Raw genomic sequence first — 24,125 nt, forward strand, 5'->3', positions numbered from 1 at the left:
AGTACAGGGGTAGAGAAAAAAGAAACAGAAGACAAGGGAATTTGGAGTAAAGGAAGGCAAAATGGAAGGGATATGTAAGCTGTTGCTGGAGTTTATGTTCCATAAAAGAAAGATGCAGTGGAAATCCATGATGGAAAAACTGGCTTGGTGACATAAAAAGCAAGAGTCGTTTCCTTTGAGGGTGATCGTTAGCTGAGCGAAATAGATTTACCCAGAACTGGCTGATTTAAGCCAGGACAGGACCTGCCCTTTGAACTTCAAATCTCTAATCTTAAGGGAAAAATTCTTTTCCATCACTAAAAAAAACAAAAAAAACAAAAAACCAAAAAAAACCCAAAAAAACCAAACCAGAAATCTTAACTATATTATGGGGAAAATCAAAAGACTAATAATATTTTGCTGGCAAACATTTCAGCAATGTTTGTAAACTAAATATAGATTCTTGAGTCATATTTCTTAAATAATTGCTAGGCACAATTTCAGTCTACAAGAACTTATATTATGAATTTGGAGTAGGGATGAATTCCTTACAGATGAAGTTGCCAAAATAATGCTTAGACCATGTTACTGTACACATTTGAATTAAAATTTTACCTTAGAACCTTGCTGTAAAGCACAACATAACATCATACATAAAATAATGTTGTTTGATAACAAACTTTTAAGAATCCATCTTATAAATCAGTAATGTTTATGTAGAAAATATGTTCCAATACAGTCTAGAGTTTTAGGAAACAGAATTTACATGCACATTATTTTTCATGGGTAATGCTCTGACTTCACTATTAGCTGGCTGATGCTAGTTCTCAAACTGGTAACAGATTCAGTTCATTATAAAATGCCTTCATGTGGGATATTCAAAGTACTTAGATCCAGTCTTGATTATTGTTTACACTGCATACTCTATGGATGAAAAGAGACATCACAGATCTGTGTAAAATTTGTCTGTGTAAAAGAAATCCCTAGAGTTTGATCTTTATCTAAATTTTTTTTTCTCCCTTTTAGTTTCCCAGTGCCATTCAGGTGCTAGCTGATTTTATATACCAGCATTGTTGAGCATCAGATGTTACTGTTAAGTAAGTCATCAGAAATTTGGTGGCAAAAATGAGCTGACTCTTGCTTTACAAATCCCAAATGCTTGATATCTTGGCAAGAGAACTGTGTTCTATATGGCCGGCTCTCCTTTCCTGTCCATGTTATTTTTAATTCTTAAGCAGCTGTAATACGGAGCAAAATACTGCACAATAGCAACCGGGGGCTGTTTTTTAAGCTCAAATGAGGTGGAGCTGCTTTTGTGGCTGTAAATGCCATGTTTGGTATAGATAGCTTTCCCAGTGCTTTGGGAGCCCCTGACTCAGCTGCCCCCTGGCAGGCCAGGGCATAATCCATACCTAGCTACATCAGGAATGCTAGCATGCTGTACTAGTTGTTATTGATAGCTGATGAGCGGGAATTACCTTGAGGAATGTTCTGCCAGGGTAGTACTGCATACTGACACCAGAAGAATAGTTTGGACATTTGGAAAGCAGCATTTTTATAACACACCTTGCTTCAGATAAAGTATACTCACCTCCACAATTCTAGTATCTGGTGCTTGTTGCAGGGAAGGACTTCAAAGGTTTGATGTATTTCTATCAGCTTACTGAGTTACTCATGGCCACTCCATAAGGAAGCTGAAATGCTCTCTTTGCTAGCCAGGGCCCCCACAAGCTCAGTATGCCACCTTTGATGGTGTCATGAACATGAATCTTGCTCATTCCTCCTCTGTTGTCCCAGCATCCACAACTGTTGGATTTGGCATGAGAGAGGGAACATCTCTGCCTGTTGCTTTTTAGTGTCTGCTTACAGATTTGTCATCCTGTAGTTTCTTATCCCTTGTACAACCTCCTCATGTCACCTGCCACCCTGGCCTCTGAGGGCAGCAGATTCCAGGAGCTTGCCACTATAGCATAAAGTTCTCTCTTGGGCATGTTTTAAACTGATTATTTGCTAATTTTGACTGTTGTCTCCTGGTTTGTAGCATGACAGGGTTTGGGGAATAGCAGTTCTGCGTTCATCTCTTCCATTGCCCACACAATTTCTGAAAACCTCGCTCTTATTATTGCCCACCCATCCCCTCTCCAGAGTGTCAGCCTTCTTAGCCTCTCACGCAAGGGGCAAGTTGCTTGGCCAAACTTTAAGCAAAAAGTCTGACTTAAGGCTGTTTTGTTTTAAAATGGCTGTGTAAAATTAGGCATCCCAAGCTCTGGTCCTAAGGGACTCAGTAAGTGGCCTGTTTTTCTGCTAACACCCCAGTAGTTCCTCTGCAATGATTAGAAATTGCTGAATCTTCAGCAATTTTGAAAATTAGGCCAAGGGTTTAGTTGCCCGAGGGTGGTATTTTCAGAGGAGTAGGGGTTAGGCCAACACAAAGTGCTTGTAAGCACCTTGCTTCAGTGGCTGATTTAAGCGTGTGACTTTACAAAGGCTAATACTTTTCTTAAAAGGATGGTTACTTAGCTGTGTAGAGGGGTGGATGGGATTTGTGGAAGCTGAAGTGGGAAAGAAAATGGGATATATGCATACCTTCAGGTGCTGTATTGTTAGAAATGTTAGCTTGTGAGAAATATTTCTGAGAAGACATAGGCTAGTCAGGGAGTTTAATAGCATAGTTTTGATCTGTAAATGTTATTATGCTGTGGTTAAAAGGTAACTATATTTTCCTTGTCCAGTAATCACTACTGGCTTAACTGCAGAGTATTTCCTTTCAGGACTGTGTGGTTGGTTATAGCAGAAACAAGCTATTGACTGGAATCTTATCATTTATCTAAACTTCTTTTGGTTATTTGAAATGTGCCTGAGAGGTAATAGGTGGCAATTTGCATTCTTTTGTTCTGTGAATTTTACCTGACAGTCTTGTCTACAGGCTCTTTTGTAAAGTTTAAAGGAACACCAGGGATGGGAAGAAAAAAGCTGAGCGAAATCCTGACCTTCCTCGTACATATTTTTTGTTGCATGAAAATTCTGCCAACTTAGAAAGGTTTTGCTGAAGCAAATGCAGATACAAGAAGGAGGCACAGCTCATCACAAAGATGAAAAAGGAAAGCGGTAAATTCTCATGGCGAGTTTTATTGGTTGTCTTCTTTCTCTGCTATACTTGCATTTAAAACAATTGTCCCATGTTACTTTTATTTGAAGGAAACACAAAAATTCCTATCTTACACATGAGTTCCAGGAGTTCTTTTGTTTTTCTATGTGCATATGAAAATTCAGAGTGTGTTCTTTAAACTATTTAAAATGTCTGTATGAAGACCCACCTAAAGTAATGGAATTACCTCACAGGCAGTTTAGCTATTTAAAAGGGTATTGAGTAAAAAATGTATGGCAACAGGATCTTGTTAACGAAACAGATTTGATTTGAAGCCCTGATGCAGCTGTTGACAGCATAATTAAAATGATTAATTTGAGGTAGTAGAAGTATTTTGAACTAATTGGAAAAAATGGCTATGATCCTGACCATACATCTGACCAGTGTTAGACAGGTACATAGAAATACTAAAAGGAGAAAAAAACCAAACCAAAACAACAAAAACCCCTGAAGACGTGTTTTAGCTGAAGAAGGGAAGGCTTTATCTGAGATTCCTGTTTCTTCAGACATCAGATATTTCCTAACAAAAAATGAAGGTAGAAAAGAAACAAAACCTGACCTAAACATATGAACAAAAGCAATTACATATGATTTCTTTCCTGAACCTCTAGGGATTTCTGCATGTGCCCTTTTGTCACAAAGAATTATATTTAAAATCGTAATTAAGGCACTAAATATTAGTTGTGTTTAATTCTATTTTCTTCATCTGAAATGCAATTGACTAGATGTTGTTTGAATATATCTGTATTTTTATACACACGCACACACACATGTATCTATGTAATTTTTTAAAGAATCTGTTTCTTTTCCTTTTTCCCCCTGTTGGAATCACAGTGGGAATTTCAGTTAATGCCTGGGGCAGAGTGCCCTACAAGGATGTTTAGAATTCCTTTGCTCTCCATAAAGGAGATCTTTGGAATCTGTAAGAGGGTTAGAAAATACATGGTTATTCTGTAACAATTGGCTTAATTTCTGTTAGTTTCTTTTCTTTTCCTGTTACAACAGTTAAATATATTTTATATGCTTTAATTGTACCGTAAAATAAGAGCTGGTCTGCATTTTCTAATTCTTGAACAGGCTGAATTAGTCTGCCCCCCTGTTAATGTCAGCGATGGTATATGCTGTACTTTCATAGATGCTGTTACACATGTGCATTTAAGCTTATATATGGAAGCTTTCCTTTTGATGGGAAGTTTTATATCTGAGCATTTAATTGCTGAAAACTTTAACATGGGTAATATTAATTGCTTATACAACTTGGGTTTTGCCATTTGTGGTATTAACCTAGCCAAACATCTATTTTTATACTGCTTCACATCTTTGTGTAAGCAGGGTTTATAGGGCTGTAAGGTGCAGAGAGAAAATTAAAACTGAGCAGAAATTTAGCTAGAGAAATTGCTCAATTCCATAGTCTCTCAGTGTTTGTATATTAAAAGTGCATGTATATTTAGAGTAGATGTTTAATGTTAGAATTATAGTTTTGTTTGAAATTTGGAGCTTGAGGACTGGATTGTTGTTTTTATTTCTCTCCTCTGGGCTTCTAGCTTCATAATTGCTTTTCCTTCTTATTATGGTAAAGATAAAACATTCATATTGTAGGGGAAGCAAATGGTTTGCTTTGTAAACATAAAACCGCACACACACTCTTCCTGCAAAAGTATTCTCGGCACCAGCACTTGTCCCATCTGTATGGGTGTCAAGGCATGACTGGTCCATATGTGTAACATCCTTTTCTTTTAAAATGTGCAAAGAAGTTGCCAAATCAAGTTTGCGATGCTGTGTTTCATGCTCCCAGTTTCCTTAGTCATTTTGCCTGAAACTGAGGCCCAATGTATGATAGATGCAAGCAGTTTGCTGAAGATTCTTCAACCTAGATCTACTGTGTCATACCACTTTAGCAATGGTAACCCATGTATTTTCTGACAGGCTAAATGCCTGCTTAAAGCATGTTAGTTTTCCTTTACACATTTAAGGGAAAAATAAAATAAAACAGACCAACAACCACAAAAAACCCAGCCTCAAACCACACAGATTTCTTGAACAAATGATCTGCTTTTTTTAATCTTGGACTGACCTTTGGAGTTAAGCCTCTCCGTGGTGTATAAATAAGTGGTGACCAATTACTCTTGGGAAGAAGGAAGTTTGATGAATCACAGGAAATAGTAAATTATGTGGATTCCACATTATTCCCAAGGTTGAAACAACTTTTTTTTCCTCTTCCCTCCCTTGCACAGGGGCCCTAAAATGTCACCAGTTTGATGGGATGGTATGCTCCGGTTACTTCTGGAGGGCACGGTGGGGCGAGTGAGGAACGGAAAGCAGATTTCACAGTTGTTACCACACTGTGTAGGTTAAATTTGCTTTCTTTGTTTCCTCCCTGGAGGGTGGAGAAAAAACAGTCATGTTGTGCTAAAATTGTTCAAAAGCATACCAGCTATGTGGGGACAGCAAATGGTGGAAGTGGGGTCTTTAAAGGGAAAAAAATTGTACGAGGCATGGCTGCAGTGCTGATAACCTATAGAGTTTTACATTGCTGGTCTCCCATGATTTAAAGTTTCAACATATCCATGAACTGGTGGTAATATAAATAGTTAGGGTGGGGAAGACTGCAAATACTAACAGCAAATAAACTCCAGGATGTGGGAGCAAATGTGGAAATGGAGCCTTTCCTGGTCTACTCTGTCTCTGTCTCCTCGCTGCTATTCTCTTGGCTTCCTTGTCAATTAAAATAATTGGTGCTGAAGATATTTCCCTAAAGGAGATCTCATACTAGGGCATTTCAGGCAAAATCATTTGCAAGACCTTTAATCTAGTCAGGATATATTAATAGTATGCAGGTTTTTTTATGCGTGAAGGGAATGCTCTAAAATTACTACTTTGTTCATGGTCCATATAGCTAGACAAAACACTCGGCACTTACTGTCTCCAGAAAATGAAAGTTAATTTATACAGCATAGCAACATACTTTTTTGTGGAGCCGCACTAATGTAATATAGTTTGAGTTGGAGGATTTTTTACTATTTGATTTGGTCTTTTTCATAGCAAAAGTAACTTTTTAATGTAAAGGAAAGGAAGTGGAAATTCTTTTTTTTTTTTTTTTTTTTTTTTTTTTTTTCCCAGTTTGCTCTTTGTATATTATACATCAGGAGGTATATACCTCCGTTATTGTACTTGAATGTCTGACATCTGCATTATGCCACTAAAGGTTTTCATTATGTGTTTGCTCTACAATAGAATTTATTTGTGATGTATGGTAAGAAAGTGTGTTGGAAAGAAAGTGATGTATGTAGTTGGATTTCAGCACACCTTTGGGGAGTTCATTTTAAAAACAAACAACAAAAAATAACCAACTCTAGGTTACAAGAAATTAATTTTTTAGGTGAACCTTTGTGAATTCTGATTTACTCACAGAATTTCATTGTTTGTGTATCTTCAAAGGCTGTTTTCTAATAATAGCATTAGCTTACAAATATGACTCTGCTTGCCAGAGGTGAGCTGTGCTTGGAAAGGTCTCTGTGCTGAAGAGGGTGCCTCGCTGTGATCAAAGACAGCTGCAGGACGAATGCCATTTCTTAATTTGAAGTGTTTCTTGCTATTGGTGTGCTATTCCTTAGTCTCGAGGATGTAGCTGATGCTTTATAAAACAGTGGCATGGAATCCGTACTCTGCAGAGCATACCATGGCTGTGCCTTGTGCAAAGCTGTTGCATGTTTGCTGTCAGGCTTACCTACTTGAAGAGTTGTAGTAATGGCTTTCAGTATTGGACACATGGTTGGAAGCTGGATAAGTGGGTTTTAGTCGCTGCATGAACAGTGTTGTGAGAGCATTGCAGCTTTCCGCAGGGTGACTACTGCGACAAAAGTGGTACTTGTGGTAGCCTTAAAACTGTTCTCAGTTCAGGCACCTTTGGAGCATCTCATAGCTGGAGGGCTTTCATGCTACCTAATGCAGCAGAAGAGCTGATTGATGTTTTGGTTTAAAATGTGAAAAAACCCCTATAGCTTTAACTTGCTTACAGGACCTGGATTTCAGACTGAGCATGGCTTGTGGGGGAAGACTGCAGTTCCCACCTGGGTGATTTTCTAAGAGCACTGGAGTGCTGACCTGACAACACAGTACTTGCTGTTTTCAATGAGGTACTTGGATTAGGTGCCTCCTGGTTGAGGCACACTGAAACTACTCTGTCCCAGACACTCACCTGTTGCAAGTTACCTGTTGAAAACCTGAGCAGCTGAAGTCCAGGAAACGACAGTTATGTAGGATTGCCCTAACTAGCCACCAGCTTTTCAGCAGCTCATTTGTACTTGAGTGCTGCCATTACTTGGGGACATCCATGTAGAAAGTGACCCAAAGGAGAGCTGGAGAAGGCCTGGGTAAGGAGCAGGGTGCATTACCTGTGGAGCTGGATGTATACCGTCTGTTGCTGAATTGAAAAATTGGCTGAAAAATTGATTTGCTTTGAACAAAATAAATTTATAACTGTCCATCTTAGTTAATGATTCTTTGTCCTTCAATGTAAGGGTGCTTAGATCAAAGAACCCCCTACCTTTCTGCTTGGAACATCATATATGTTGCTCAATTCTGGATTTTTTTTTTTTTGTTGTTGTTGTTTGCTTTTAATACTTAAACAATGTCAGCTTAAAGCGAACTGTTGAAAAGTTTTGTGAAAAATGTGGAGGAAAAACCTTATAATTTTATACATTAAATATTTCACTCAATATAGCAGCTGAAACCTTTCTTTCACTGAAGCTAATATCTGAGTTTGAACGATGGGAGGTTTCTGTTTGTATTTCAAGATACAAAATACATTTCCCAATGCATTTAATATTGATTTCCTTCCCCTTCCCTGATCTAGCTGAAAGTGTTATGTGCTTATTTTTTATTTGGACTTGCAGGTATATGATTAGCTTTCTGCAAACTGTGACTCAATGTAAGGTCAGTTCAGGTATCAGGCTTGCTGGGGCTCTCAGCAGGCATTTAGAACAATTTCCACTGTGACTGACCACTTGGAGAGAGTTGCAGGCAAAGCTGGGCAGGAAGTTACAGAATACCTCTTCCAAATGTAAGCTTTTCCCACTCAAGTACCTACCAATTTCAACATAACTCTTTCTGTAAACATTTCCAAGGTGCACGGTGAGTTTTAAGTTGAGAGAGAGGAAGACTGTCCTCAGTGTAGTCACTAACAACTTTCTTGGGGGTAGCCAACTGTGAGAGGACAATCAGTTTCCAGATGCTTTCAAAGCTGGCAATGGGGCCTGGTTTCTGGGTTTCCCCACACTCAAACCAATGTGTTTTCAATCTCTTAGATTCTGTTTTGTAGAATAAAATATAAATTCATTCAAGAGGGACTGGGTGGCTGACTGCGTAAGTCAGGCACTTAGCATGGCACATGTAGCAGAATGACCTCTTTTGAATCTTTCTATTTGTTTGAGGAATTCGGTAAAGAACTTTATTCCACAGTGGAACAGCTGGTTGGTGACTGAGATGGAAAGTGTCTGGTGGAGGGAGGGCATGAGTTTTCATGACAAATCCCTCCAAAATATGTGTGTGTGTGTGTATTAGCAGCCCTTCCTTCCCTTCCTTCCCTTCCTTCCCTTCCTTCCCTTCCTTCCCTTCCTTCCCTTCCTTCCCTTCCTTCCCTTCCTTCCCTTCCTTCCCTTCCTTCCCTTCCTTCCCTTCCTTCCCTTCCTTCCCTTCCTTCCCTTCCTTCCCTTCCTTCCCTTCCTTCCCTTCCTTCCCTTCCTTCCCTTCCTTCCCTTCCTTCCCTTCCTTCCCTTCCTTCCCTTCCTTCCCTTCCTTCCCTTCCTTCCCTTCCTTCCCTTCCTTCCCTTCCTTCCCTTCCTTCCCTTCTTTCCCTTCCTTCCCTTCCTTCCCTTCCTTCCTCCCTCCATTTGAATAGAAAGGGTATCTGTAAAATGGTGGCAAGAGAAAGAAGAGCTGGAGGCAGAAAAGCAGAGAGGTGAGGATATGCCTCACTGCCCTGTGATAGGGCTGTCACTCAGGTCCAGACCTGGCAGTTCTTGCAGAGAGCTCTGAGCTGGGCTTTGCTCCAGTTCTGAGTGCTGTTGGGGTACCAGTAGCTCACAAATGCTCTTTATATGGCCATCTTCTGCTCTTCATGAAGGTCTGCTGTGCTGGCCATGTGTGAACAGTTCTCATTGATAATATTGATGAACTCTCTCAGGCTGGAGGCCAGGCAGCATGTTCAAACTAAAAAGTGTTCTTGATAGGCTATTTAATTTGAAATGCAAGATTTACCGTATAAAGAAAGATCAGTTGTAGGAAGAGAAATGCATGTAAATGCAAGTAAGGAAACATTTCTTTTTGTTCCTCAGAAAAACATTTGCTGAAAATACTTTCTTCTGTTTCTTCATCTCTAGAGACTGTTGTCTCATGAAACTTGAGGTTTCAGAAATCTCCCAGTAGAATGAAAGTTGAAAAAGAAATTCCCTTTTATTGTATCATCCTGTTGTAATGGGAAAAAAGTGTGGTTGCCAGCAGACAATTTCTTAGTGTCGTCTAATCAAAATGTTCTATCATTGGGCTGCTTTCACAAGGAATCTTATTTGGCTCTCCTTCTTCTCTTGGAGTAATGACAGCATCCTTTCATTTCCAAATGACACCCAGAAGTCCCCTGCTATTGGGAGTCAGACAGAAGTGTGATGTGTGTGACTTTCACAAAATCTGATGAGTATTCAGAAGTCTCAGGTTGTTTCTGCTTAGCTGGCGTGTATGAAAAGTGGCCACTTACAGCGGTGAACTGACAAAATATCTTTGTAACTGGAATCTCACAGTCAGTTTTGATGGGGGGGGGCGGAATAGTGAATGTTCTTGTCAAATGGTTTAACGTGATCCCTACTTCTGGGCATGCCTCATAAAACAGGAGCCATGTGGTGAAGGGGAAGAGAGCACTTTTGATGTATATATTATCTAGACTTCTGCCATGGTGCAAGAAATGCTTCAGCCAGCTTGTCTGTTTACCCAGCTAAAAACCAAGTCAAGGTTACCCATAATTAGAGATGGTTGAAGAAGAAGATGTTCAGATCTGAGTCTGGATTACACGCAAGCTGCAGTTCGTGTTTGAGACTAAATGATCTTGTCTGGCTTCAAGGGCACTGAAACAGGAGATATGCTGTTCTCGGGAGTATTTTGGCCTCACATGGTGGTGTTTTTTATAACTTCCTTGTGAGGAGAAGAGAAAGTTTTGACTCTAAGTTAGCCCCTGGGAATTTCACATTCATGTCCTCCCTATGAAGCCCTTATTTAATATTCATTGCCATGATATGTGAACTCCGAGGAGGCAATGAAGTGCCCTTTATGAAAAGGAGCAGAGCTGTTGCACCAACCCTGATCTTTTGTTATTTATGGGGAGATCCTGTGGGAAAAAAAATTACATGGTTTAATTGGAACTGTGTTTTTCTGCTACTGCTTCTCTTCATTCTCTGCTACTGGTTGATTTATGTGGATTATTGGAATGTTTCTTCTCTGTTCTTGCCTCTCCAAAGAACTAGGATTTCATCAGCAAGGAGAGCAGATAGAAACTTCCATGTACTAGGTGACTGCATCAGATCTCTTTACTAGATTGCAAAAAAGGTAATGTTGGAATCATTAGTTATGTTTGTGAGTTACCAACAGCCCAGTAATAGGACAGAAGACTTGTCATGAATGTGCTGTTTAGGTCTTGAGAATAAAGTAAAAGAGCATGAAGACTTCCTGCCTTTCCCTCTGCCCCCCACTGCCACAGCTATTTGAGTGATTACATCTTCACATCTAAATATGTGAGAATGGTCTTAGAATGCTAAAAGTGGATTCTTTTCAGGTTCATAGATTAATCTAACAAAGAGAGGTTAACAGTCAAATAGATTTGATGGTATCTATCTAATTGCCTTTTTACATAATTTATACTTTGCTAGCTATAAAAAGATGCTTTGGAAATGATTCAGAAAGTCCTTCAGGAATAGTCCCAATCTCTGCAGCCTTATTAAATGCATACAGGCATGTCTCCCAGTGAGAATCTCAAGCTGTGAAAGTCATTAGAATAATAAATTAAACTTCTATGTATACAGGCATTTTAAACTTCACGTGAAAATTCCTTATATGTCATGTTCTAATTTTCAATTCAAGGGCTAAAGAAACAGGACTTTAGAACTGATCGGTGATCTTCTGCAAAGTTTTACACACATAATGAGTCACTGGGCTGCACTGGCTCCTGAAACATCTTGCAGAGCTGAAGATGTTAACACTTTGAAAGATTCTTGACTCTTAGTTTGGCAACAGCTAAAATCTAATTCAGGGGAATAGGCTAATGGTGGAAACCGCACAGTTAATAGCAAAGTGCATGTTGCTACTTTCAATTGGTTCCTGTCACCATGTTCTATTAATATTTTAATCAATATTATATTGTAAAATGGACTCTTTGCATACATTGTGTAATCAGGATGACAAATGGAAATCATCAGGTTTTGCAACTAGAGAAACTTTGCTTTAGAAGAATAACTCAAAGAATCCTAAAGTCAAGGAACCAATGGAAACAATTCTTTCATGGAAAAATCTGACCAGTGCTTGCATGAATCTGCAGTTGACTCTGGATGAGAGGCTAACTTTGTCTTTCAGTATCCATTTTCCAAAAACCTCTTAGTTGGGTTAAATTGCTTCATTTGATGAGTGTATTTGCTTAGATCTTTCAAGGTACTTATCAGCTAGTTTTATGAAGTGAGAAGAAGCAAAAAATATGCTTCATGTTCTGTCAAAAACTGATGTCTCTAAAACCACTAGAATTAACTACTTGACCTGGAAAAAAAAAATCTGGAATGCTCCCTCATAAATTTCACTTAAAGTTACTTTGGCTTCACTAGAGAGAAAAACGTATTTGTATTTAGACAAAAGTTGCAATTTCTTCTATTTCCAATATTCTGATTTTTATTGGAATGGGAGAATTCAGTTTACAAAATTGATCATTGTGAGTTGAAGGATGCTGCCTAAAAGCTAGGGAATGGAAACATTAGAATTTCTTGCTTGGTTGTGTGTGTGTTTTTTTGTTTCTGTTTTGTAAATGTTTGGAGGTTAGGACTGTGGAGGATGCTGGAAATTAGAAATTTCTTTCTCTAGTTGATACCTTAGGCTGTGATTGCCAAATGAACTAGTTTAATCAAGAAGTGTGGCAAATGGAAGTTAGGAAGGGATACAACTTTAAGTGGAATCAAATGTGCTTTATTAGCTTTAACCACAGCCAGAATATCTTCACAATTGAGTGTGGCCTCATTATGCTTGGGCTGAGGAAGCTATTTAAGAACATTTTGATTCGTTCTCATGGAAATTATTAGAAAAAAAATCCTTTTTTTTTTTTTTTTTGGGGGGGGGAGAGAAGGGAGGAGGAATTTAGATACTTGCCAATTATTAAGTAATAATAATTCAATGTTATTAAATTGAAACCAACTCTTGCTCATGCACACACAAAGTAGTCTGTGGCAACAGCTGCTGCTCAAACAGCTAAAACCACTGAAGCATCTATTTCAACACAAACAAAAATAGACCTAAAAATGCTTAGTCTGAACCTAATTCAGAAAGTAATCCAAAACAAGTGTATTCTGGGAATCGGCTGTGTTCAACAACTGTTAATTTTTAGCACTTTGTCAGGCTATAGTGTGAAAGAAATATCTACTATGAAAGTACTGAAGAATCTAGTCAATCACAGAGCAGAGGTGCATAGAACAACTGGTAACAAGTGGTGGCATTTTCATCGATTTTGGTGGACTCTCAACTCGTCGTATGGTGTCTGTTTGTCCAGATTCCCAGGCTCATTTTGGCCTGGATAAACAATAGCAAGAAGGATCTTAATGTGCCTTTTTTTCCTGATGTAGTTCTTCATGATTAATGTATGCACCTCATTTTTTTTTTCCTTTTTTTCCACCTTCCTCAATTCTGATGAAAACCAGCCTCAGTGGAACTCTTATTTTATTCTCTTTTCCCCAATGTCTTTGGGAAACATAGCTCTTTTAGGATACCTTCCAAGGTAATAGGGGCCATTTTGCACATTGATTAATTGCACCATTAGCAATTGACCAAAAAGGCATACCTTGCTTTCAGCAGGTTTCTGATTTCAGGATGTGTGCACATCCAGTTCCTCAGGCTTTTGAAGGTGTAAGGGAAAATTCTTCCTTCTTTTTTCCTCCAGCTCCTTCTTCGTTTTTCCTCTTCCTAGGAAGAGGACTCAACATATTTCTTGAAGAGTGCTTATGGAGTATCCAAGTAAGAAAAAAAAATAAATATATATATATATATGTTTCCCATAATGGAAGTGAATGCCTGTAATTGTAATGGCAGAAAAAAAAACCAAAACAACCCACATCCCATCTGACATTGCTCTTCTGATTGTATTGTAGTCTTCTAACATGAAGAGGCAGGGAGAACGTTTTTACCAGACATGAATTTCTTGAAATATCTGCCTTGGTTATCCTCATCTGAGCTTGCAGAACAACACTGACTGCTAGCCCTGAGACCGCCCATTCAGTTTGAAATTCAAACTCTAAAGAACAATTGCAAAGCCAAGGGGTGATGCCCACACCTTCAAATTCCATTAGTGTGGGCAAAATCGGAGAAGGAATGGATACTGTGTATAATTAGTATTGCTTAGTTTCCTAGAAGTCTTCTTGCTTACATGTGGTTCCCTTGGTTTTTTGTATGTCATAGTGCAATGTCCTGTTGACATTATCCTTTACAGAAAGGGAAATAGAAATTCTGGGTCACATTCATTGTCTCTTTTACACCTTCTGTGCCGGGGGAGAATTAGGACTTAGGACATACAGGCTTTCTGATTCATGCTCCTTTGCTTGCTAGAGCACATTCCTTTGGCTGCTGTTTTGGAGGCAGGGATGGAAGTCAGGAGAAGAGCACAGAAGGCTTAACCTTGATCTTTATCTGTGAGGCATTCAAAACCCAAAGGGAACGTTCTTCCGTGAAGCAACACTGAAACACACTGAAGCCACAAAACAAGTGTCTGCCCAGCATGGCCTCACATGTCTTCAGAATGCCATTCCACAACTAATTAGGCAAAGCCACAGGGTGGCCCACATGGATGCTTGGTCCAAACCTGTGGGCAGCAGTTTACAGGAGGGGAAGGTGTTAGAAACACTATGGTTTCTTTGAGGGCTGCGCTCAGATGCTGTGCTAAGCTCTACTCCTCTCTCAAGTGAAAGTCATCTCTGCCTGCCTGTCAGCTGCTCTGTTGCTCTGTTTGTGAGAAAGAAAAAATCTCCTCCCTCTGTCTAAAGCTGTTTACCAGCATGAAATAATGTTTTCCCTAAATGACTGGAACCACTCCTTAAGACAGAACCTGTAAGTGGAGGAAGTGGCCCTGCATTCTTTCTCTGTTTCAACAAGAGGACAGACAGGCTTTTGACAGGTAGTAAGCAAAGTTTGATTAATTGTCTTACCTATGGGAGACAGAAAGAACTGTAGCAGTCAGCAGTCTGCTGGCTTATACCTCCCTAATATAGTCCTTCGCAGAACAGAGCAGTTAAGCGATGACCACATTCCCCCATCTCTTGCACGTGTACACTTTCTAACAAGGTTTTGCTGAGCTTGTAGATCTACTGGAGATGTACTCCTAGTTTGATAATTGACACACAGAGTCTCACCTTCCCTGAGACAGATTTGCAAAAAAAAATTTATAAGCAGACGTAACATTGCATCATATGTAGCATCCCTTTTTAATTGTGGACTCGTTGTTACTATTATGGTTGAGAGATCTTCCCCTATTTCTGTCCTTTGGTTGCCTTTATTGCACAATACATGAATTTTAGAATCCAAGTTTAACATGCAAGTGGCCTGAAAACTTAACTGCTGCTTAATCATGAGATAAATATAGTTCCTTCTCCCATCTGGCTAAGAGATGGATGCATCCACTATGTCATGTTGAAGGAATAATTAAAAGCTTCATTCGCATGCGATACAAAATGACCAGAAATGACTACACCCTGCTTTGAGATGTGCTGTAATTTGTACTGTTACTTTGGATTGTTTTGGTTTTCTAAAAGTAATAAATGACCCTCCAAATAGTGGTTGGCCAGAGGCATACAAGAAGCAATCCATAGTATATGGATTTGTTCAATGGCATTTAAAGGACCCTGATTAAAATTCAGCCTAGGCTGGAGTGACGAGAAGACTGTTTACTGAGCGCTGTTTGAAGTTGTACATTGCGCTGCAGACAGACCAGAGGGATGCACAGATTGAAATGTTTTACCTTGCCTGTCTGAATCTGACTGTCAGGAGCCAATAGTACTCTGTGCGAGGGGTATCAAGATTCTTGAGCAGTTTGACTGCTGCTGCTCATGAGTTTTAATTTTCATTGTTTTCAAGTCATCATCTGCATGAGCTGAGCATCAAAGATGATGGCAATAACAACAGTCTTGTTAGCTGGATCTGTGTTTTTGTCAGCTACTGCAGGTGCTGCATTTAGATACTTCAATTTAAAGTAGTATGCATTTGAAAGTTAGTGCTGTAAAACAGACATCACTTTTATTCCTCTTTTCCCTTAGCCCCATTCAAGTACATCTCCATGTGTCTCTGAAGAAAGATGAAAGTATTATTCTGTCTTACTGCTCTATCTCACTCTCTGACTAGAGTGTACGTAAGTATCGTGGACAAAAAAAACCCCACCATACCAAACCCCTACCAGACAAACACTGTGTCCAACCTCTGTATTGTTTCATACTGTGTTTTTTTTTGTTTGCTTTCAAATGGAGAGCTTGACTTTTTTTTTTTTTAAGTAAAAATTTGAGTTCAACATGATTTTTATTTTTTAATAGATTAAATAGATTATTTAATTTTGTTTTTTTCTTAGCTCTGACTTTTGATAAGGTTTCAGGGCAACAACTGTGAAAGGACTTTTCTATTTCTATATGTATGCTTTGCCACAAGCTGTGTAACCTTGGGAGAAAGTGATGCAAGTGTTACAAAAGGGTTTAAAAAACACCCAACAAATCAGTTGAAAAAGAGTAAGGTTTCCTTTCCAGAATGAATCCTAAATAAAAGGAATATAAGCAGGGTACATCCCTCACTGTTAACACAGACAAAATTTGCACTGTCTTCAAAATAATTTGAGTCCATGGAAATGTCTATTAACCAGATGGCAGTGGTTAATGGAAATGATGAGAGTCAAACTGTCATTAATAAATGAATAATGTAGAATGCAAAGTGCTGTGCTGTTCAGGGTGAGAGAAAAGAGAATGAAATATTCTAGACATAAAGGAAATATTGTTAAAGGGCAATGATGAAGACTTTGAAACACCTGACTTTCTACTTTATCACTCAGGAGAATTCTGCTGGCCTGTGGTGCCAAAAGCATGGCTACTTCTGCACCTGCTTGCTGTGGTGTGAACTGTCAGTTTTGCTGTCGTGACCAGCTCAGATGCCTCTGCTGGAAGTTTTCAGGAAGTTCTCCCTTTTGTGGATTGTCAGATATTTGGAGGTTTGGTCAACATCCCAAGTTCAGGCTGTAGTTTGGCTAATCAGTTTCTGAGTGTGCTGGGACAAGTCATGTTCGATTTGGAGTAGTTTTGTTGTTTTCCTGTCTGGAAAAGGTTTGTGCAATTAACAGATGAGCATATAGGAGCAGGGACGCCACACAAATGTGATCATGTGGATGGGGAACAGACAATTAATACGTACTTGATAAGTCATTATTTGATACTGATGTCTTCCAGTATTTGCTGGAAGTATGTTTGGCAGACTAAGCTCAATTATTAAAAAGGGGTAGGAGTTGCTTATAGAAAAGATGGGGGTCTGAGAGCTTATTCATCCTGGTTTGTGCATTGCACTTCGATGTAAGCAGGTATTCTGAACTAACAAGGTCTCATCCATCATTAATCACCATTCCTGGATCTAGGCTATGGAGGAAAATTTATCTGGTGTATCAATATTCCTCTCTCAGCTTCAGATGATATCCTTGTTAGAGGTTAGGCATTTTCAGTAAAATTCTAGCTGTATGTTGTAAATAATAGTGATTTAGTAAAGTAAATTATGTAGGAAATGGAACACACTGAGATAATTGTCTATGAAGTTGGGAAAATAAGTAAAGCTTGGTCCCAATTCTGGGAGAAGTCATTGGTATCAGTTTAAAACTCTTAATTGCTGCTTGTAAATGGTTATCAGTAGTTATTACCCATTTAGAAAGAACAGGACTGCTAGCATCTGAAATGGAGCAAAAAGTGGCAAGTAATTGAGCCTTGAGGGACTCCTTGTCACTTAAGGAAGCATAGTTGATGTTCATATTGCAGTTTATGGGTGCCTGCCTGTAATGAGTGCACTTATGGTTAATTATTTTTTTGTCTAACATTTGCTGAGCTATAATCAAAACTCATCCAGAAGTATAAGTGATAACAAAATGCGAGGAGCTGATGAACTAAAAGGGTTCCTGGTACTGCTCAATTAGTGGTGAGCATTTGAGTTGCAGTCTTGTGAGTTCTGGTCCCTATTTGAACTTGGGGTGGGAGGATGGACCAACAGGGAGTGAGATGTGGAGGAAATGGAGGTAGATGGTAAACAAGAGCAGAAAAAGTAGTTCAGGTGAAAACCAAAGCAGGTTCATCCTGTGGTGATAACTGCATTTGGCCTTCCATAGGTTATGTTACCTAACAGACAGAGGAACCATTTCCCAAAGCGCTGTTACAGACAATAAGGAGCACTGTATTGCTTGATGGCTAATTAGGAAGCAGAAAAATCTTCTCTCTCTGATGCTCTGTTTATTAAGTCCTCAGCTGTGCAGTTGCAGTCATTTTTCTCCTTCTTAGTAGCTGGTGCAGTGATGTGGTTTTGACTTTCGGCCTGGGAACAGTGCTGATACCACTGATGTTTTTAGTTGTTGCTAAGTCATGTTTACTCTGATCAAGGACTTTGTGAGTCTCATGCTCTGCCAGGGAGGAGGGGAAGCCAGGAGGAAGCAGAGACAGGACACCTAACCCAAACTAGCCAAAGACGTATTCCATACCACAGCATGTCATACCCAGGATGTAGAACTGGGGGCAGTTACCTGGAAGGGTTAGATCACTGCTGGGGTCGGGCTGGGTATTGGTCGGTGGGTGGTGAGGTGTTGTATTCTCTTCCCTTGTTATTTCCCTTATCATTATAATTATTATTGGTGGCAGCAGTAGTGATTTGTGTTATACCTTAGTTACTGGACTGTTCTTATCTCAACCCATGGGAGTTACATTCTTTCGATTCTCCTCCCCATCCCTTCAGGAGTGGGGGTGGGGAGCTGGGGGGGAGACTGCTTGGCTGACTGGGTTTAAACCACGATAGCAGTAGAAACACTTCTGAATGGTACAAATTCATGATACTTTGGCATTGCAGCTTTCATGGTGATTTCAGCTGCTTGATGCTAATAAGACAAACATGGATACCATGTCTTCAGACTCTCTGTCCTGGTTTAGCAGTAGCAATCATTTTTTCTCCTTCTTAGTAGCTGTTGCAGCACTGTGTTTTTGACTTTCGGCCTGGGAACAGAGCTGATAACACTGATGTTTGGTCTGACCAAGGACTTTGTGAGTCTCATGCTCTGCCAGGGAGGAGGGGAAGCCGGGAGGAAGCAGGGACAGGACACCTGACCCAAACTAGCCAAAGACGTATTCCATACCACAGCACGTCATACCCAGGATGTAGAACTGAGAGTTCCCGGAAGGGCTAGAGCACTGTGGGGTGGGGGCGAGGTATCCATCGGTGAGGTGTTGTATTCTCTTCCCTTGTTATTTCCTTTATCATTATTATTATTGGTGGTAGCAGTAGTGATTTGTGTTATACCTTAGTTATTGAACTGTTCTTATCTCAACCCATGGGAGTTGCATTCTTTCGATTCTGCTCCCCGTCCCTCCAGGAGCAGGGGGAAGAAAGGGTGGGGGGGAAGTAGACTGCATGGTTCTAATTTATGGCCTGGGCTTAAACCACGACACTCTCTTACAAATGTGAATTAGTTTTCTCTAAGATGTTTTTTAGTTCTTAGGCAAGACCTTTCTTCATACACTATATCATAGAAATCTTTTAAAGAAATCTATGCTTTAAGTATTGTGCTGTCTATAAAATCAAAAGGTGTTTCCAAAATTTGCATGTCATTAGCACCTTTACATTCTTAATCTTGAATGCCTCAAATGTGAAGGCCAGTAGAGATTTACTACAGATTCTTCCTTGTCCAGTTTGCCTCATGCACCATATCCCTTTGACACATTTTTTTTTTTTTTGTGGCAGCTCTTTCCCTTTGCAGTCCTTTGACTCCCAGTTTCGTTACTACGGTCTCATCCGCATCTCTTCTATGAGAATCAGTGGCAATGCGACTCTCTAGATAGTTAACACAGCAGTACCTTTGGACAGGTATCTTTATTCCTTGTTGCTATAATGAATCCTTGCTAAGGCCATCATGTGGTTTGATCATATTGAAGGCATGTTGATTGCACACCAATCCATAACTCCCAACAGAGCTCCAGAGCAGGGACTTGTAGGGTAGCTCCTGCTCCTTGTGAGCTGGTACTGCCTTCCTTGCTGTGGATCAATCTATGCAAAAGTAATGTCAATTGGACATTGCACCTATAATTTAATTGAAATGTAGCGTATCTCTGTTTTACAAGGTAAAAAAATAGATTTGCAGAGGCAGTCTGAGTATGTATATATACTGAGTAGAGTATACAAGTATGGTCATTGTATTCCCATTGAAGGCTGATAGTTAATCATGTATGCAGCATTTGGCCTGCAAAGACACAATCTACATGTTGGATGTGGCCTCTCTAATTTCATTTCATTTCATATTGTCTAATGCAACATGGCTTTTATCTGAATGTGAGTACCACTAAGTTCTAGCTTAGTCTGTGGCTTCCAGTGAGAACAGCGTGCAGCAAACTCACTGCCCTGGACTTCAAGAGAGCAGACTTTGGCCTCTTCAGGAACCTGCTTAGTAAGGTTCCATGGGACACAGCCCTAGAGGGCAGAGAGGCTCAAGACTGTTGGTTGTTATTCAAGAATCACCTGCTCCAAGCTCAGGAGTGTTGCATCCCAACTAGAAGGAAGTGCAGCAGGAGGGCCAGGAGACCTCCTTGGATGGATAAGGAGCTGCTGAGGAAAAACAGGCTTATAAAAGGTGGAAGCAGGGACAGGCGGCCTGGGAAGAATACAGGGATGTTGTCTGGGAAGCTAGGGACCATGTTAGGAAAGCTAAGACCCAGTTAGAATTGAACTTGGCTAGAGATGTTAAGGATAGCAGGAAGGGATTCTAGAGGTACATTGCGAATAGAAGACAGACTAGGGACAATGTAGGCTCCCTCTGGAAGCTATCAGGAGAACTGGCTACTGTGGATTTGGAGAAGGCTGAGGTTCCTAATAACTTCTTTGCCTCAGTCTTCACTGGCAAAGGCTCTGACCACACCACCCAATCTTGGAAGGCGGACGTGGGGACTGTGAGAATGAGGACCCTAGGCCCACTGTAGGATAGGATCTCATTCGAGACCATCTTAAAAACCTGAATGTGCACAAGTCCATGGGACCTGATGAAATCCATCCGCGGGTCCTGAAGGAGCTGGCAAATGAAGTTGCTAAGCCACTGGCCATTGTATTTGAAAAATCATGGCAGTCAGGTGAAGTTCCCGACGACTGGAAAAAGGGAAATATAACCCCCATTTTTAAGAAGGGGAAAATGGATGACCCAGGGAATTACAGACCAGTCAGTCTCACCTCTGTGCCTGGCAAAATCTTGGAGCAGATTCTCCTGGAAGGCACGCTAAGGCACATGAAAAACAAGGAGGTGGTTGGTGACAGCCAGCATGGCTTCACTAAGGGGAAATCCTGCCTGACCAATTTGGTGGCCTTCTATGATGGGGCTACGGAACTGATGGACAGGGGCAGAGCAGTTGACGTCATCTACCTGGATTTGTGCAAAGCGTTTGACACTGTCCCACATGACATCCTTGTCTCTAAATTGGAGAGACATCAATTTGATGGATGGACCACTCGGTGGATAAGGAACTGGCTGGATGGTCACACGCAAAGAGTTGTGGTCAATGGCTCAATGTCCAGATGGAGACCAGTAACGAGTGGTGTCCCTCAGGGATCGGTGTTGGGACCGGTCTTGTTCAACATCTTTGTCGGTGACATGGACAGTGGGATTGAGTGCGCCCTCAGCAAGTTTGCTGATGACACCAAGCTGTGTGGTTCGGTTGATACGCCGGAGGGAAGGGATGCCATCCAGAGGGACCTTGACACGCTTGTGAGGTGGGCTGATGCCAACCTTATGAAGTTCAACCATGATGAGTGCAAGGTCCTACACCTGGGTCAGAGCAATCCCAGGCACAGCTACAGGTTGGGCAAAGAAGAGATTCAGAGCAGCCCTGCAGAGAAGGACTTGGGGGTGTTGGTCGATGAGAAAATAAACATGAGCCGGCTTCAGTGTGCGCTCGCAGCCCAGAAAGCCAACCGTATCCTGGGCTGCATCAAGAGGAGCGTGACCAGCAGGTTGAAGGAGGTGATCCTGCTCCTCTACTCTGCTCTTGAGACCTCGCTTGGAGTATTGCGTGCAGTTCTGGTGTCCTCAACATAAAAAGGACATGGAACTGTTGGAACAAGTCCAGAGGAGGGCCACGAGGATGATCAGGGGACTGGAGCACCTCCCGTATGAAGACAGGCTGAGAAAGTTGGGGCTGTTCAGGCTGGATAAGAGAAGGCTGCGTGGAGACCTCATAGCAGCCTTCCAGTATCTGAAGGGGGCCTACAAGGATGCTGGGGAGGGACTCTTCATTAGGGACTGTAGTGATAGGACAAGGGGTAATGGTTCAAACTTAAACAGGGGAAGTTTAGATTGGATCTAAGGAAGAAATTCTTTACTGAGAGGGTGGTGAGGCACTGGAATGGGTTGCCCAGGGAGATTGTGAATGCTTCATCCTTGGTGGTGTTCAAGGCCAGGTTGGATGAGGCCTTGGGTGACATGGCTTAGTGTGGGTTGTCCCTGCCCATGGCAGGGGGGTTGGAACTAGATGATCTTAAGGTCCTTTCCAACCCTAACTATTCTATGATACTATAAACCCTCGAATGTGTTCCTCTTCTGTGTGTGATTTTTGAAATGTAGTTTTTGAGTCTCAGGTCATCCTAATTTGGGTCCTGTATGTTCTCAATAACAAAGCTGATTTCACCGTGAGAGCCAGATCAGGTCCTGCAGGGTAACAGGGCAGCAGAAGGTTGTTCCTGTATGTGTGACCTTACTGCCATGATGGTCTTGTAAATTGATCTGTAAAGGAGGATTCCTCTTTCTCTACGGGCAGATTTTAAAAATCAATGCAGGTTGCAACTTAAATGCTCTCAGGTTCAGCACTTCAAATGAGATGTTGAGAGTGGGAACAGAGACTGACAGAGGCAGGAATGGGTAAAAAAACTTGTAGAAAGTGTGATACAGTCCTTCAGTGAACCTACTGGTAAATGTAAGAGTGATGGAAAGTAGAGGGGAGGAGAAAAGCAGCTGTGCTGCTGCTTTGTAAAAAGCAATAGCTTTTCACACCAGTCAGATTTACCAAAGATAGAGTTTGCTCAGGCAAAGTTTGATCTGGCAGGTTATGGGGCAGGTACTAAAACCTATGCCCTTTGGTTGTACTCTAATCTTGCCCAGAATTATTCACCTGATATCCAGTGTTGGTTTTTATTGTGCAGTAGCCACATCGCATTGCAAGTTATGATAGCATCACTGCAGTGAGCAGCTGTTTTGGTGCTCTGAGCAGTATTCTGGGTCTGTACTGGTGGCTGGAAGGAGGGCTTTGAAGGGCTGCTCCTGCTCCAGCTGCTCTGAGCTCTGAAACTGATATCAAGTACTTCTTGCTGCTACTAAGGCCACTATGAGTGAAGCTTATGCTGCTTGTGTTGTCAGGAGTCGTCAGCATTGTTAGGGAAAAAAAGAAGTATTTAAAGGAGGAAGGAATGGCTTTCTAGTTAGCTCAAATTACCTTGTTCTGAGTAAATGGAGATTAAAAGAAAAAATAAAAGAACAAGAAAGAAAAAAGGCTGTGTCCTTGTTACAACAGGTCTGGCTGTCAAAGCTGTTCTGTTGCAGTGCTGCCCTGCAAGGCAGCTGCAAAGTCACCCTGGTTATTTGGCTGCTTTGCTAACAAAGTGAGTGTTGTGAGAGCCTTGCAACACTTGCTCAGGTAAATACTGTTTCAAACAGGCCACTAGTGAGAGCAAGGACAGCAGCCTCAAATACTACACTAAAAAAACACTCATAAGATATCCTTGTATGTGTGTGTGTATATGTATATAAATATTTCATTATTTGTTCACTATTTATATATTGTTATATTTTTATTATTTTTATTCTTTCCTGTGAGGCTGGTGAGGCGCTGGCACAGAGTGCCCGGAGAAGTTGTGGCTGCCCCATCCCTGGCAGTGCTCAAGGTCAGGTTGGACAGGGCTTGGAGCAACCTGCTCTAGTGGAAGGTGTCCCTGCCCATGGCAGGGGGTTGGAACTGGATGAGCTTTAACGTCCGTTCCAACCCAAACCATTCCATGATTGCGTGATTTTTCCAGCTGTCCAGACAAGAGGGAGGAATATGGCTCTTTGGGCTCCAGAAGGCAGCATATATAAGGCTATATTGTGCATAGTTGCACTTGCTTTTAACTCTTGGGGCATTAGGGGGGTAACAGGCAGAGCAGGGCTTCTTCCCAGGTGGGGCGCTGATTCTTTTGGCCATGAGAGCTGTGTTAGCATTTCTGTGATGGGTGGTGAGGGCTGAGGGATGGTGTGTGCTTGCGAAAGCAAGTGGGTCAGTAAGTGGAAGCACATGGTGCTGGCTGGCATTGCAGCTCTCTGTGTTTGTAGTAGGATAGAGTTTCTAAAGGATTAGATAACATGCCTGAGATCCATGGCTGCTGTTTTTAAACTGTGTTTACAGTTCAGGAGGTACTGTGAGTAGAGATGATTGTCCTTTAAGTGCTGTTTTTGTTGCAGCTTATGTGATAAAAAGGAGGCTCTGGTGAAGACATT

The 24,125-nt window shown here is 41.0% G+C and overlaps 1 protein-coding gene across 3 annotated transcripts in view; it reads left to right on the forward strand.

Annotated features, from left to right (window-relative positions):
• The window catches only part of RBMS3 (RNA binding motif single stranded interacting protein 3), a gene marked incomplete at both ends in the record, with an annotated part of 444,014 nt that overhangs the window by 46,578 nt on the left and 373,311 nt on the right, over window positions 1–24,125 (forward strand). The window lies entirely within an intron of this gene.

Source organism: Psittacula echo (assembly GCF_963264785.1).
Source record: "Psittacula echo genome assembly, chromosome: 2".
Lineage (NCBI taxonomy): Eukaryota > Metazoa > Chordata > Aves > Psittaciformes > Psittacidae > Psittacula > Psittacula echo.